Source organism: Capricornis sumatraensis, chromosome 7, assembly GCF_032405125.1.
Source record: "Capricornis sumatraensis isolate serow.1 chromosome 7, serow.2, whole genome shotgun sequence".
NCBI lineage: Eukaryota > Metazoa > Chordata > Mammalia > Artiodactyla > Bovidae > Capricornis > Capricornis sumatraensis.
Genome location: NC_091075.1, coordinates 119,940,099 through 119,954,896, shown reverse-complemented (window position 1 = coordinate 119,954,896; position 14,798 = coordinate 119,940,099). Strand labels below are relative to the sequence as shown.

Below are 14,798 nucleotides of genomic sequence, written 5' to 3'. Positions count from 1 at the left end.
GCTGGGCAGGGGCCCATGGCACACACTGTTAGGCCGAAAAAAGGAACATACTGTGAGCCTGAAAGAGGGGGAAATATTCAAGCGATGAGCAGAGTGCAGTCTGAAACTCTTTCCTTCTTGGTGAGGAGATGCTCCTGAGGCCCACTCTTGTGCCGCCAAGGCAGAGGTTAAAAGACTGCCTTTCTCAGCGGTCATAATGGTTCCTTCCTTTTCCTACTGGACCCACGTGATTTGCTATTATTTTGCTGAAGACTTTTGTGGCTGGGCTAATAAGGGATATTATTTTTAGCTTCCTTGTAATATTTTGTCCTGTCTCGTGTCAGAGTGACGATAACTTCACTAAATGAGCTGGGAAGTACTCCCTTACCTTCTCTGTTCTGAAGAATCTGTGTAGAACTGGTATTCTTGCTTCCTTCAGTGTTTGGTAGAATTCACTTGTGAAGCCATATGGTGTTAAAGTTTTCTTTCTGGGATGATTTGAACTGTAAGTTGAATTTTTAAAAGTGGTTGTAGGGCTATTAAGGTTATATAATTTTCTTGAATAAGCATTAGTAATTTGTGTCTTTCATCTATTACAATAAAATTTTCAGATTTGTTGGCATAAAGTTGTCCACAACATTCCCTTAAAAGTTGTGATTTTTATTGTATATAAAATATATCTCAATAAAGCTGAAGGAGGAAAAGGCTTAATTTTTTTTTATGTCTGTAGGATCTACGGTGAACTTTGCTCTCCTTCCTAATATTGATAATCTGCTTTTTTTTTCTGGGCAGTCACCAAACTGCAGTCGATCTCTTATTACAGATAATTAGATCTCCCCACAAGGTCTTAAACAGCATCAAACACCATTTCATGTCTCCTAACACAGAGCAGACCAGGCATTCACTACTGGAACTAGGTAAGAAGTGTTCAGCTTCAAGCTTCTGATCGTGTCTCACGGTGACCGCAGCCTGGCTCATTTTCTCATGTTTTCCGACTGCACATCTCACACTTTTTTTTCCGACTGCGCATCTCACACTTCTTGTCCTCTGAGTGGAGACAAACGGTTCTAGTTCACATTCTAAATGCAGTAAGTTGAGAGAGACAAACCCCAGTGAAAACACATCAATCTCAATTCAACTCAGTTTAAAAAAAAAAAAAAGCAAACTTAAATTATTTGTTTTGAGGAAACAAAGGGAAAGGAAGGCATGGGGTTAAGAGTCAAAACTGTGACAAAGACCAGATGCTATACATGGCGTGTCGTGGTTCCGGAAGCTATCTGTTATACGATATTTTAAAATAAAGTGGCTTTTGTGGATTTTTTCCTCTTCTGGTATTATAAACATATGCTGTCTAATAGTACCCAAATCTAACACCTTCTTTTTTTGCAAACAAAACAAAATGGAAAGCCTTTAAGGCAAATGAACTCCTAAGGAAAAAAGAAAGTCATTTGTTATAAAACTGTGAGGATACCCAAGCAAGACCCCACTTAAGATTCGTCAGCATGAACTTGAGAGCTTTGGTCCGCTGTTCCTCAGAGTGAAGCTGAGTTTTGAGGTAATGGGAGCCACCGCTGCCTCCTGTGTCTTCAGTTTTGCCTTTCTCCACATCCATCCTGCAGGTGGACTCAGCAGAACTCATTAGTAACTGAGATCTGAGTCAAGTCAGTTCAGGCAAATGGGCAGGGGCTTGGTCATGGGACCATTCACGTCATTTTATCTATTAACTATTGGCAAGGAACAGCAGTATATTTTGGATTTGCTTGAAAGCCCAGTGTCAAGAAGGCTGTCACAAGAGCCTCATTGTCATTGCGGAGTACAAGGACAGGAGACACACCCAAAGGGATGAGAAGCCTGGAGCAGAGGGTGAGCGAGGGCGGCAGCACTGTGCACTCTTTTCCCAGGCACCCCTCCCTCGTGGGGAGGGGAGGGAGGCGGAAGAAAAGAGACGCTTTGCTTTGGGGTGATGGAAGCAGCTCAGCCTTACTCTCTTAAGTAAGGTGCCCATCTGTCTCTGGGCTCCTACAAAATTTGACCAAAGAAAGCATTCCTATATCTTTCAAGGACATAAGGGAAAACTTCCCTGAGACTGGAGAGCAGGCTTGAGCTCTGCACCAAGAAAACCCCCCACACCATCGAAGCCAGCATTTTCTCCAGGGGTCAGGCGGCCGCACGGTCTTGCTTGCAGTGCTGGACCCATTCTGCCCCTCAGTGTCTGGGATTTCACTCCGTTCTCCGCTTCCCCACCGTGTGCTCCATTCTTCCATCTTTCTGCTTCCATTCTTACTGTCCCTCCCATTCTGCTCACTCTGGTCCTGCTTTAGGTTCCTTCAGCACTGGGGAATACTGACCTTAGATTTGTCTGTCAGACTCCAGATATGAATGGTTTCCATAGGGAGCAAGTCGACACCTCTGAAATTTCAGACCCATCTTATTGGCCAGGGCATGGAGCGGCAACACTGTCTGGCCCCAAGGAGCATTAATCTCATTCCATTCCACAGGAACACTGGGCAGCCGACCCAGTCTGAAGTTATTGATTGTACCAAACTGTCCACTATGCCAAATGTGGAAAGTTGCATTAAAGACGTTAGCTTTCTTCAGCTTGTCCAGCTGCATCTGGGCGGAACACATCTGGTTTCCTACACTCCAGCTCATTATCCAGTTCTAGCTGTTGTCTTTTAAATTCACTGTATTCCCTTTATACTGAGCTTCCTCCTGATCCAACCTCTCAGCCTCAGCCTGGACCTTCTCGAGATTTTCCGCCACTATCTTCCGGTGTTTTTTCCACGTCTTCCAGCTCTTGGATCAGCCTCTCTCCTCTAATGCCAGCTCCTTTAGCTCCAGCCCAAGCTGTTCGCTGTTGTCTTCACTCATTTGCTCTGAGGTCTCCACACAGCGTTTGCAGTTCTGACACTCATTTTCAGTGGCGTGGAGCTGAGTGTCCAGCTGGTCTAAGAGAGTGTCTGTGCATTCCTCCCACAGACGGTGATCCACATCTGTCTGGCCTGACATAGTGTCAGAAAGGCCCCCAGTGACCTTTAGTCTTCAGCTGAGGCTCTCCACGGAGCCACCGTCGGGTGCCTCCCCGATCAGAGTGAAGCTTCTGGCACTGTCCGTGGACATCACCCTGGCTGGGGGGATGAGACTGCGAGAGACACCATCCTGGCAAGTTCCAATAAATGGCTCTTCTCCTGAGTTAGCCTCTTCCTCCTGGGTCTCTCCTGGTCTCAGCTGGGCTGTGCCAAGTAATGGAGCTGTGAGCTCCGGGATGGTGACCCGGTCCAGGATCTTGAAGCTCGTGCCCAGTTTCAGAGGCTGGCTGCCGCACTGACACACGGTCACCTGCGTGGTGCTCCATCCCTCAGGACCCGGAGCCCTCCACCCCGGTCCAGTCTATAGCGGGGATGCCGGGGATGCCAGGGCCTCGGCCTCGGGTCTGTCTGCAGGCGGGGCTTCCCCGACTGCCGCCGCCCAGCCTTCACTGCACTTTTTCCTTGATCAATTTGGCTAGAGGTTTGTCAGGTTTTGGTCATTTCCAGAAATTACATCCTAATTTATTTTCTTTATTTTCAGTTTTATATTTCATTGATTCTGCTCTCTTATTTTCTCCTCTTTTTTCTACTTACTTTGGCTTTAGTTTGCTCTTTCTCTTCTAGTTCTGATTTGAGAACTTTCTTATTTTCTTATCAGAGAAGGCGATGGCACCCCACTCCAGTACTCTTGCCTGAAGAATCCCATGGATGGAGGAGCCTGGTGGGCTGCAGTCCATGGGATCTCGAAGAGTTGGACATGACTGAGTGACTTCACTTTCACTTTTCACTTTCATGCATTGGAGAAGGAAATGGCAACCCACTCCAGTGTTCTTGCCTAGAGAATCCCAGGGATGGGGGAGCTCTTATACAATCTTTTAATGCATTAATTTCCCTTTAAGCATTGCTAAGTGGCTTACATCAACAATGAGTGAATTGATTCCCTTAATTTGAACTTGAATTCACTGAAAAAAATTCTTTTTTTATATATGCCCCCATAACTTTTTAAGGTGCTCCCTGATGGAAGACACTAGAAGATAGTACTCAAACTGGGAGACAGGAGCTGAGGGAGCAGATGGGTGGTGGGTGGGTAGATAGGCAGATAAACAGAACATGTGGCTAAGATAAAATACAAGAGGGACTTGGACCAGTGGTGATGCTGTGTCATGAGCTGGGGAGCAAGGCTAACCCAGCTCTGATCTGCGGTCAAAAGAGAAGGTAGCACCCTGTGCTGTGCCGCAGCAGCGGTCAGATTCAGACGCGTGTGCTCGCAGCGGCCACAGTGCCCTCTCTCATGCTCCACAGTCGCACGCCTGCCTTCTTCATTCTAGGACCCAAAGAGCCCCTCTGGGGATGTGATGTGTTCAGCAACGGGGGTGAAAGGCAGCGGGGCTCCGTGACTGTTTAGAAGGGCCTTTCTTGCTTCCTCCTGAGACAGGCAGGGGCCTGGGCCCCTTGGCTGCCATACTTACAGCTCACACATCTCTCCTCCAGCAACAAAATACAAAAAAAGACATGGGACCAAAATAACGGCACACCTGCTCACCTGGGCCAAATTCTGGACAGTCAGTCCAGCCGCTCAGTCGTGTCCGACTCTTGGCGACCTCATGAATTGCAGCACACCAGGCCTCCCTGTCCATCACCAACTCCCAGATTTTACCCAAACTCACGTCCATCAAGTCTGTGATGCCATCCAGCCATCTCATCCTCTGTCATCCCCTTCTCCTCCTGCCCCCAATCCCTCCCAGCATCAGGGTCTTTTCCAATGAGTCAACTCTTTGCATGAGGTGGCCAAAGTACTAGAGTTTCAGCTTCAGCATCTGTCCTTCCAAATTCTGAACAAAAGTTACCAAAAGACCACAAAAAATTTTTTTAATCCAACTGCCACTTCTAAAGAGCCAGAAGCAAAAACAGAGTCAAGAGCAAACACAGAGCACATGTGCCCCCTGCACTCAGCATCGCCAAAGGGCAAACCGCCTCAACGCCCGCTGGCCCAGCCCCGGACACACCCCTACCCTCAGCCCACACAAGGAGCAGGCTCACCAGGGAACTGTTCCCAGGGAGAAAGTGAGCCAGATCGCTGAGTTTCAGTTCCTCGGTCGTGTCTGACTCTTTGTGTCCCCATGGACTGCAGCTCGCCAGGCTTCCTTGTCCATCACCAACCCCCGGAGCTTGCTCAAACTCATGTCCATTGAGTTGGTGATGCCATCCAGCCATCTCATCCTCTGTCGTCCCCTTCTGCTTCTGCCCTCAATCCCTCCCAGCATCAGGGTCTTTCCCAATGAGTCAGTTCTTCGCATCAAGTGGCCATAGTAGTAGGGCTTCAGCTTCAGCATCCGTCCTTCTAATGAATATTCAGGGCTGATCTCCTTCAGGATGGACTGGTTGGACCTCCTTGCAGCCCAAGGGACTCTCAAGAGTCTTCTCCAACACCACAGTTCAAAAGCATCAATGCTTTGGTGCTCAGCCTTTTTTGTGGTCCAACTCCCACATCCATACATGACCGCTGGAAAAACCACAGCTTTGACTAGACGGATGTTTGGCAACAAAGTGATGTCTCTGCTTTTTAATATTCTGTCTAGGTTGGTCATAGCTTTTCTTTCAAGGAGCAAGCGTCTTTTAATTTCATGGCTGCAGTCACTGTCTGCAGTGGTTTTGGAGCCCCCAAAAAATAAAGTCAGACACTGTTTCCACTGTTTCCCCATCTATTTGCCATGAAGTGATGGGACCAGATGCCATGATCTTAGTTTTCTGAATGTTGAGCTTTAAGCCAGATTTTTCGCTCTCCTCTTTCACACTCATCAAGAGGCTCTTTAATTCCTCTTCACTTTCTGCCATAAGGGTGGTGTCATCTGCATATCTGAGATTATTGATATTTCTCCCAGCAATCTTGATTCCAGCCTCTACTTCATTAAGCCTGGCATTTCACATGATGTATTCTGCATAGAAGTTAAATAAGCAAGGTGACAATATACAGCCTTGACGTGCTCTTTTCCCAATTTGGAACGAGTCCATTGTTCCATGTCCAATTCTAACTGTTGCTCTTGACCTGCATACAGATTTTTCAAGAGGCAGGTAAGGTGGTCTGGGATTCCCATGTCTTTAAGAATTTTCCAGTTTGTTGTGATCCACACAGTCAAAAGCTTTGGCATAGTCAATAAAGCAGAAATAGATGTTTTTCTGGAACTCTCTTGCTTTTTAGATGATCCAGTGGATGTTGGCAATTTGAACTCTGGTTCCTCTGCCTTTTCTAAATCCAATTGAACATCTGGAAGTTCTCGGCTCATGTACTGTTGAAGCCTCACTTGGAGAATTTTGATCATTACTTTGCTAACATTTGAGATGACTGCAATTGTGCGGTAGTTTGAGCATTCCCTGGCATTGCCTTTCTTTGGGATTGGAATGAAAACTGACCTTTTCCAGTCCTGTGGCCACAGCTGAGTTTCCAAAATTTGCTGGCATATTGAGTGCAGCACTTTCACAGCATCATCTTTCAGGATTTGAAATAGCTCAACTGGAATTCCATCACCTCCGCTAGCTTTTTTCATAGTGATGCTTCCTAAGGCCCACTTGACTTCAGACTCCAGAATGTCTGGCTCTAGGTGACTGATCACACCATCATGGTTATCTGGGTCATTAAAATCTTTCTTGTAGAGTTCTTCTGTGTATTCTTGCCACCTCTTCTTAATCTCTTCTGCTTCTGTTAGGTCCACACCATTTCTGTCCTTTATCGAGCCCATCTCTGCCTAAAATGTTCCCTTGGTGTCTCTCATTTTCCTGAAGAGGTCTCTAGTCTCTCCCTTTCTGTTGTTCTCCGCTGTCTCTTTGTGTTGACCGCTTAGGAAGGCTTTTCTGGGTCCGCTCGCTGTTCTTTGGAGCTCTGCGTTGAGACGGGTTCACCCTTCCTTTTCCTCTGCCTTCAGCGGCTCTCCTTTTCTCGGCTGTCTCTGTAAGGCCTCCCCAGACAAACCTTCTTCTTCTTTGCATTTCTGTTTCCTGAGAGCTTGTTTATTTCCTCTCCCCTTTGCTGCAGCAGGGGCCCCAGTAAAGCCTTGCCTGAACTTCTTGTCTGGCCTCTGTTGACAGGGGAAGGCCAAGCATCCTGGTATCACTCCCACATTCCATTAGCCAAAGCCACAGGTCAGTTGCCTGAGGTCAATTGCAGGGACAGAGCTGATGAAGTTTAGCCCTCTTACCAGACCGTCAGCCACTGCCTTATGCCCCCGCTGGCAGTGGCATTTTCCCCAACTCCTATGTCCTCTAACTTGCAGCCACAGTTTCTTCTGGGCAGACAAACCCTTTGAGCCAGAGTATTTGGTCACAGGACTTTCCAGTGCCCTCTCGGCCCTTGCGCCTGTGGCCATCGCCTGAGTTTTCTTTTGCAGTCAGTCTCACGTCCCCTCTGAAGTTAGAATCCATCCTTCCAGCTTGTTTTCTGTTCATGCAGACACTTCCCATGGTGGGCCCCACTCTGAGAGTCACACTCAGGCCACAGAACCTACTGGTCTGTTTCTCTGGGAAGCCCTGGTTCATGCAATAACAGTTGAACATCCCCTACAGGTTCAGAAAAGCTGCTCAAAGGGCTGAACCAACACCTGTTGAGGAGGGTGGGCTCCAGGCTCCCTTCACGTTCTCAGCTCTTTCCTCCTGCGGGCTTGACCCTGCCCTCACACTTGCCTTTCCCAGGACAGCCAGGTCCGGGCAGCCACTGTATGCCCGAGAGGAGGGAGTCGCGACTGACCAGCGCAGCCCGGCTGCCTCCCTCTCACCAGTGGCAGCCGTCAGCGGCTCCAAGCTGATCCCTGCCAGCCTCCGGCCCTAGGATGGGGCTGTGGCTGGTTTAGACCAGTTCCACCCATGAGTGTCCTTCTCCTCTGAACCTTTTCTCATAAAGCAGCACCTAATCCAGTAAAAAGGCATCAACAGGCTGTATATTGTCACCCTGCTCATTTAACTTCTATGCAGAGTCCATCATGAGAAACGCTGGGCCGGTCGAAGCACAAGTTGGAATCAAGATTGCCAGGAGAAGTATCAATAACCTCAGATATATAGATGACACCACCCTTATGGCAGAAAGTGAAGAGGAAGTAAAGGGCCTCTTGATGAAAGTGAAAGAGAAGAGAGAAAAAGTTGGCTTAAAGCTCAACATTCAGAAAACTAAGATCATGGCATCTGGTCCCATTACTTCATGGCAAATAGATGGGGAAACAGTGTCAGACTTTATTTTGGGGGGCTACAAAATTTCTGCAGATGGTGACTGCAGCCATGAAATTAAAAGATGCTTGCTCCTTGGAAGAAAAGCTATGACCAACCTAGATAGCATATTAAAAAGCAGAGACATTACTTTGCCAACAAAAGTCCATCTAGTCAAGGCTATGGTTTTTCCAGTAGTCAGGTATGAATGTGAGAGTTGGACTCTAAAGAAAGCTGAGCACCAAAGAATTATTGCTTTTGAACCCCAACTGGTGTTGGAGAAGACTCTTGAGAGTCCCTTGGACTGCAAGGAGATCCAACCAGTCCATCCTAAAGGAAATCAGTCCTGAATATTCATTGGAAGGACTGATGTTGAAGCTGAAACTCCAATACTTTGGCCACCTGATGCAAAGAGCTGACTCATTTGAAAAGATCCTGATGCTGGGAAAGATTGAGGGTGGGAGGAGAAGCAGATGACAGAGGATGAGATGGCTGGATGGCATCGCTGACTCGATGGACATGAGTTTGAGTGAACTCCAGGAGCTGGTGATGGACGGGGAGGCCTGGCGTGCTGCAGTCCATGGGGTCGCAGAGAGTCAGACACGACTGAGCGACTGAGCGACTGAACTGAACTGAGTCCAGTAGAGCTCATCTTAACTGGGTTACATCTGTAAAGACTGTAGGGGGCTCTGCTGATGACTCAGACAGTAAAGAATTTGCTGCCAATGCCAGAGACCCAGGTTCGATCCCTAGGTCGGGAAGATCCCCTGGAGGAGGAAATGGCAACACACTCCAGTATTCTTGCCTGGAGAACTCTATGGACAGAGGAGCCTGGCAGGCCACAGTTCATGGGGTCACAAAGAGTCAGACACAACTGAGCAATTACCACTGTGAAGACTGTTTCCAAACAGATTCCCTTTCACAGATTCCAGGCTGAAAAACAAAAGGCAGAAGTTGATCCACCAGGGCCTTCTTTACAGCTTTAAAAAAGATCAAGCCCCATGGTGCCAGGGGGATGCCTGCCCTACTTCTCTGCCCCTGAAGCCCTCCTGTGACCCCTCCACCGGCCCCATGGAGGCGGAATGCCACTTGGTTGCAGTCATAGCCACAGGTCCTTTTCTGATTGAGTTAAGCGAAGCTATTAAAATTCTGTAAGCTTGAAGGATTCCATCTCTTCTGCCCTCTGCCCCTGGATCCATGTAGGTAACAGTCTGGGTGAGTGTGGGCTGCTCCCAGCTCTGGCCAGGGAGGCAGGCACTGTTGGCAAGGCCACCTGGCAGCACCCGAAGTCACGCCTTCTCTGGAGGGCTGGCAGCAAAGGTGATGCTCCCTCCATCCAAGCTCTCTGCTGTTCCAGGGCTGGGGTGGAGAACAGACAGCGTTTCGGTCAGGTCAGTTCAGTCACTCAGTCGTGTCCAACTCTATGACCCCATGGACTGCAGCCGGCCAGGATTCCCTGTCCCTTCCAGAGCTTACTTAAACTCATGTCCATAGAGTTGGTGATGCCATCCAGCCATCTCATCCTCTGTTGTCCCTTCTCTTCCTGCCCTCAATCTTTCCCAGCATCAGGGTCTTTTCAAATGTGTCAGTTCTTCACATCAGATAGTCAGAGTATTGGAGTTTCAGCTTCAGCATCAGTCCTTCCAGTGAATATTCAGGACCGATCTCCGTAAGGATGGACTGGTTGGATCTCCTTGCAGTCCAAGGGACTCTCAAGAGTCTTCTCCAACACCACAGTTTAGAAGCATCAATTCTTGGGCGCTCAGCCTTCTTTATGGTCCAGCTCTCACATCCATACATGACTACTGGAAAAACCATAGCCCTGACTTGACGGACCTTTGTTGGCAAAGTGATGTCTCTGCTTTTGAATGTGCTGTCTAGCTTGGTCACAGCGCTTCTCCCAAGGGGCAGGCATCTTTCAATGTCACGACTGCGGTCACCGTCTGCAGCATCTACCCCCCTCACAACCCAGACAGAAACACCCTAAGTGTCCACGAACAGGAGGCTACGTAAGTGAGTCAGGGAAGCTCCACAGAACGGAATTCTGTGCAGCCCCTAAAAGCTGATGGCAGACCCGTGCCCTGGGTCTGGGTACAGAACTGCTGCCTTGGACATGTGAGCAGAGGAGGCAGTCTGCAGGGAGTGGCATCGCCAGCAAGGGCAAAGCTGCTGGCACAGTCTGGCTCTAGCAAGTGCAGCTGCGTCTCCACTGGACCCACCAGCCCCTCCAGGGAGGTGGCGGCATGATTCTCGGCGTTGCTGGCTCTCCAACGGTGTCACTTCTCACGTGCTCAGTGTCAGCTGGAGAGCTGCCTCCTGTTCGGTGCTGACCCACGGGAACACTGCCTCAGACCCCACTGCGGCCCCGGGGTTGTTCCCCAGGTGCTGCCTCCGGTCCACCTCAGCCCCTCAACCCCGACCACCCGCCTGGCACTGGGGGTGGGCACAGAGCCCCTTGGCTGCTTCTCCTGCCACTTCTGCCCCCCTGGTGGGCAGGAGGCCACCCGGGTTTCTGAGTGACCACCCCTGCAGGCTGGGGCGCCCATGCCCCGTGGGGCAATCCGTAGCCAGTGGGGAGGGGAGGTTGGAGGGAAGGCCACAACCATGTCCCCCTTCCTCTCCTCCCTCCTTCCTCGGCTGTGCCAGGGCCCGGGGCCTGAGTGGTTGGACCTCCTGCCCAGCTAGCTGCGTCTCTGGCTCCTGGTGAACCAGGCTGTGCTCTCTGCCCAGTACGCTGCCCCAGGACTGTGTCTCTCCCGTGAAGTGTTTGCCCCGGGCTCTCCTCAGCGAATCAGCCACGTGGGACAGGACCAGATGCCCCAAATCTTGGTGGCCTAAACAGCTTCGTGTCTCATGGTCTGTGGGTCCGTCATTTGGGCTGGGCTGAGCCGGGGACTTCTGCCAGTCTTGTCTGCGGTCACATTGCAGCCACGGTCAGCTGGCAGGTGACTGAGGCTGGAAGGCCAGTCCTTGGCCCACCCGGAGACTCAGCCACTCCATGAGCACCACCACTGCCCCTGCCACTGGGGGTGGGCTCACAGGGGGCCGCAGTCATCCTTAGTCTCCCTGGGGGCTCAGCAGACTCTGCAGGGCAGGGCCTGGGGTGTCCTGACCGCCTTCGGAGGAAGCACACCCTGCCTCCTGCTGCTGTGCCTGCCCTCTGCATACCACGCGGCTCATGCGGCCGCCCTCCAGCCCCACCCCTGGAAGGGTGTAGGTCCCCACTCCATGCTGCAGGCTCCAGCGCATCAAGACCCAAGTCTATGCTACTCTGAAGATTACGGCAGCATGGAGGGAAGGGGCTCCAGCTTCTGACACCACTGCCCCGACCAGCACAGACGCGGAGGGGCTCCCTCACCTGCCCACTCTTCCATCTCCGCGCCCGCTCCCTCCAGGCCCCTGAGGGTGACCTCTGTCCTCTCCATGTCCCCGCCTCCCCTGCCCCGCGAGCTGTCCCTGTGCATGGCAGCTGAGCACACAGCTCCTGGTTCCATTTCTCACCCCAAGCACCACAGCAAGAGGCTTGCTGGCCAGTCTGCCCTGGTGCCAGGCAGTGGGTGGGGGTGGGGTGCAGGCCCACCCCAGCCTGGGTCCGAGCCCCTGAAGCTCCCCTCTGCCCCCACATCACCACCTCTCCCCACCCCTCCAGTGACACACCTGCTAGAAGGACAAGGCCCTCATGGGTGTGTCTGCTTTCTGCACCACAGAGTAAATGATATTTCTGAACGCGAACTCCGATTTCCTCACCCTTTCCATCCTCTTGCCTGGTTCATTTTAATTTCAGGGCACTTGCTCCTTATGAAATTGCATCCTCACAGTTCGGGACAAGGACCCAGAACTCTCTCCATGCAGTAGCTATCCAGACACACCTTGTCAACAGCTCCCTGGGCAGGCTTGCTGATAAAATCCCACCCTACGATGAGGTAAAGCTAGCGGGAACCTGGTGGAGTGGCAGTCCCACACCTCCTCAGACTCTCTCCAAGCTCACCTGTGGAGAAGCTACCTGCTGCGCCTGACAGACCCTCGAAACCCAAAGAAAACAAAGATCACAGCATCCAGTCCCATCACTTCATGGAAAATAGACGGGAAAAAGGGAAACAGTGAGGGGCTTTATTTTCTGGGCTCCAAAATCACTGCAGATGGTGGCTGCAGCCATGAAATTAAAAGACGCTTGTTCCTTGGAAGAAAAACCATGACCAACCTAGACAGCATATTAAAAAGCAGAGTCATCACATTGTTGACAAAGGTCCACCTAGTCAAAGCTATGGTTTTCCAGGAGTCATGTATGGATGTGAGAGTTGGACCATAAAGGAGGCTGAGCACCAAAGAATCGATGCTTTTGAACTGTGGTGTTGGAGAAGATTCTTGAGAGTCCTTAGACAACAAGGAGATTCAACCAGTCCATCCTAAAGGAAATCAGTTCTGAGTATTCACTGAAAGAACTGATGTTGAAGCTGAAACTCCAATACTTTGGCCACCTGATGTGAAGAGTCAACTCACTGGAAAAGACCCTGATGCCCGGGAGAGACTGAGGGCAGGAGGAGAAGGCCACAACAGAAGATGAGATAGTTGGATGGCATCACCGACTCAATGGACATGAGTCTGTGCAAGCTCTGGGAGTTGGTGATGGACAGGGAAGCCTGGCGTGCTGCAGTCCATGGGGTCACAGAGTCGGACACGACTGAGTGCCTGAACAGCAACATGTGTGTGCCGTACAGGTGCATCTCACAGGTGCACCCCACAGGTGCATCTCACAGGTGCACCCCACAGGAGCATCTCACAGGTGCATCTCACAGGTGCATCTCACAGGTGCACCCCACAGGAGCCTCCCAGACACATCTCTCTACACAGCTTAAAGGCACCCCTGAATGGAACATCTAATTGCATCGAGTCCACCCCTGGGGCTGCTCAAGAGCCTGGGACCCACCAGTGGGTGCGTTGAGAAGTGAGGGGGGAGAAGCCCCCCTGCAGGTGAGGTGGCCAGGCGCTTACACCATGTGCCCAGGGCTCCTCAGGGCACTAATGCCTCAGCTCCCATACCTATGAGCACTTCAGGGGGCAGCAAAACCCACCAGCAAGTCACTGTGGGCCCCCTTCATGCCCACCCACTGCCACCAGGGGTCTCGCATGGGTGGTCTGCCCTGAGGACTCGCTGAGACCCTCCAGCAGCAGTGCCCCGAGCCCAGCGCCAGGCCCTCTGCCCTGACGCAGGGGAGAATCACTCCTCCTTTACTCAGCCCTGCGGAGGCAGAGAGAGGAAAAGCAGAAACACGGAAGGTGGCCCCCGGCGGGGTGAGCGCAGGGCCCAGGAAACACACCCCCAGAAATCCAGCCCCTCTCGGCCGTTTGGCTGGATGGCCACCTCGTCGTGGGCACAGCCCTCACGTCCAGCATGGGCTGGACTCCAGCTCGTGGTGGGAGGGGCCCTGGAAGCTTCCCAGGGCTGGATTTAGAGCGAGGTGACCCTCAGCCTGGGCCCCAGTCCGAGCTCTGCAGCTCCAACCCACGGCACCTGTGCCCCCGCCCCACCTCTTGCTGCCCCCCCCGGCAGCAGCCACGCTCCCTAATCTGGGAGAGCGGGGCCCTCAGTGCAGCCCTGAAAGGCCTCTGCTGCATGAAGAAGTGGAGCCTGGACAGAGCAGCTCCAGGCCAGCGCCCTAAGCTCGGCCAGCTGGGCCTTTGTGGCTGATGCAGCTGCCGGGCACCCGCCCAGGACCCACACAGAAGGCCCCCCCGAACGGAGACTGGTGCTGAGCAAGCCGGTGCAGCCGCGGAGGTGAGCAAGCCGGTGCAGCCGCGGAGGCGCTGGTGTCACACTCCCACACGCATGTGCACAGATGGACGCCCACACATGCATGTCACGTCCACACATTTCCAGCAGCTCAGCGCACACAGCCCTGCCTCCGGGTTATGAGCATGACAACGACATAGACGCAGCAGCATGAGAAAGACAGGGAAACGAGGCCCTTCTCTCCGGCCTCCGTGACTCGGTCTCCAGCTAAACCTCTCCGCTTCCGCCTCTGGCCAGGGTGCTCAGCACCCCTCTCGCTGCTGCAGAAGGCGAGCCCAGAACACCAGCCCCCCGACCTTGCTGAGTGAGGTGCACGCTGGTGGGCAGAGCTCCTACCCTTAACCACGCTGCAGTCCCCGAGCACACACACACACTCGCACGCGCGCATCCTCGTGCACACCCAGCATAGGCACTCACACACATGCACACATCTGCACGCGGTTTCTCGTGTGAAGGGAACTCCTGCTCCTGGAGAGTCAGGCAGACCTGGGGTGAGTCCTCCAGCTGTAACCCAAGCTTTTTGATCGCATCTCAGCTCACAGGGAGGTTGGGATCAGACCTCGAGGAGGGACGGTGGCACGGCGCTCAGCCAGAGGCCCCCGCTGCTGTCTGGGCCCACGGGTACCTGTGTGAGGCCCAGACACTCGGGCGTGATCTCATCCATAACACCAGGTAGTGCTGGCAGAGCCACCCTGGGCTCTGTGTGAGCAGAGGGCCTGGCAGCCTGAGTAAGGGTCCCAGCCAGTTGGGGCTGGGTCGAGAAGAGAGGAGGGTGGTGGGCGCTCGTGGAGACCACTCCTACCTAGGGA

General features: G+C 52.1%; 1 pseudogene; it reads right to left on the bottom strand.

Annotated features, from left to right (window-relative positions):
- Positions 1-1,565: 1,565 nt before the first annotated feature.
- LOC138081894 (beclin-1-like) lies at positions 1,566-14,653 on the bottom strand (annotated as a pseudogene).
- Positions 14,654-14,798: the final 145 nt, after the last annotated feature.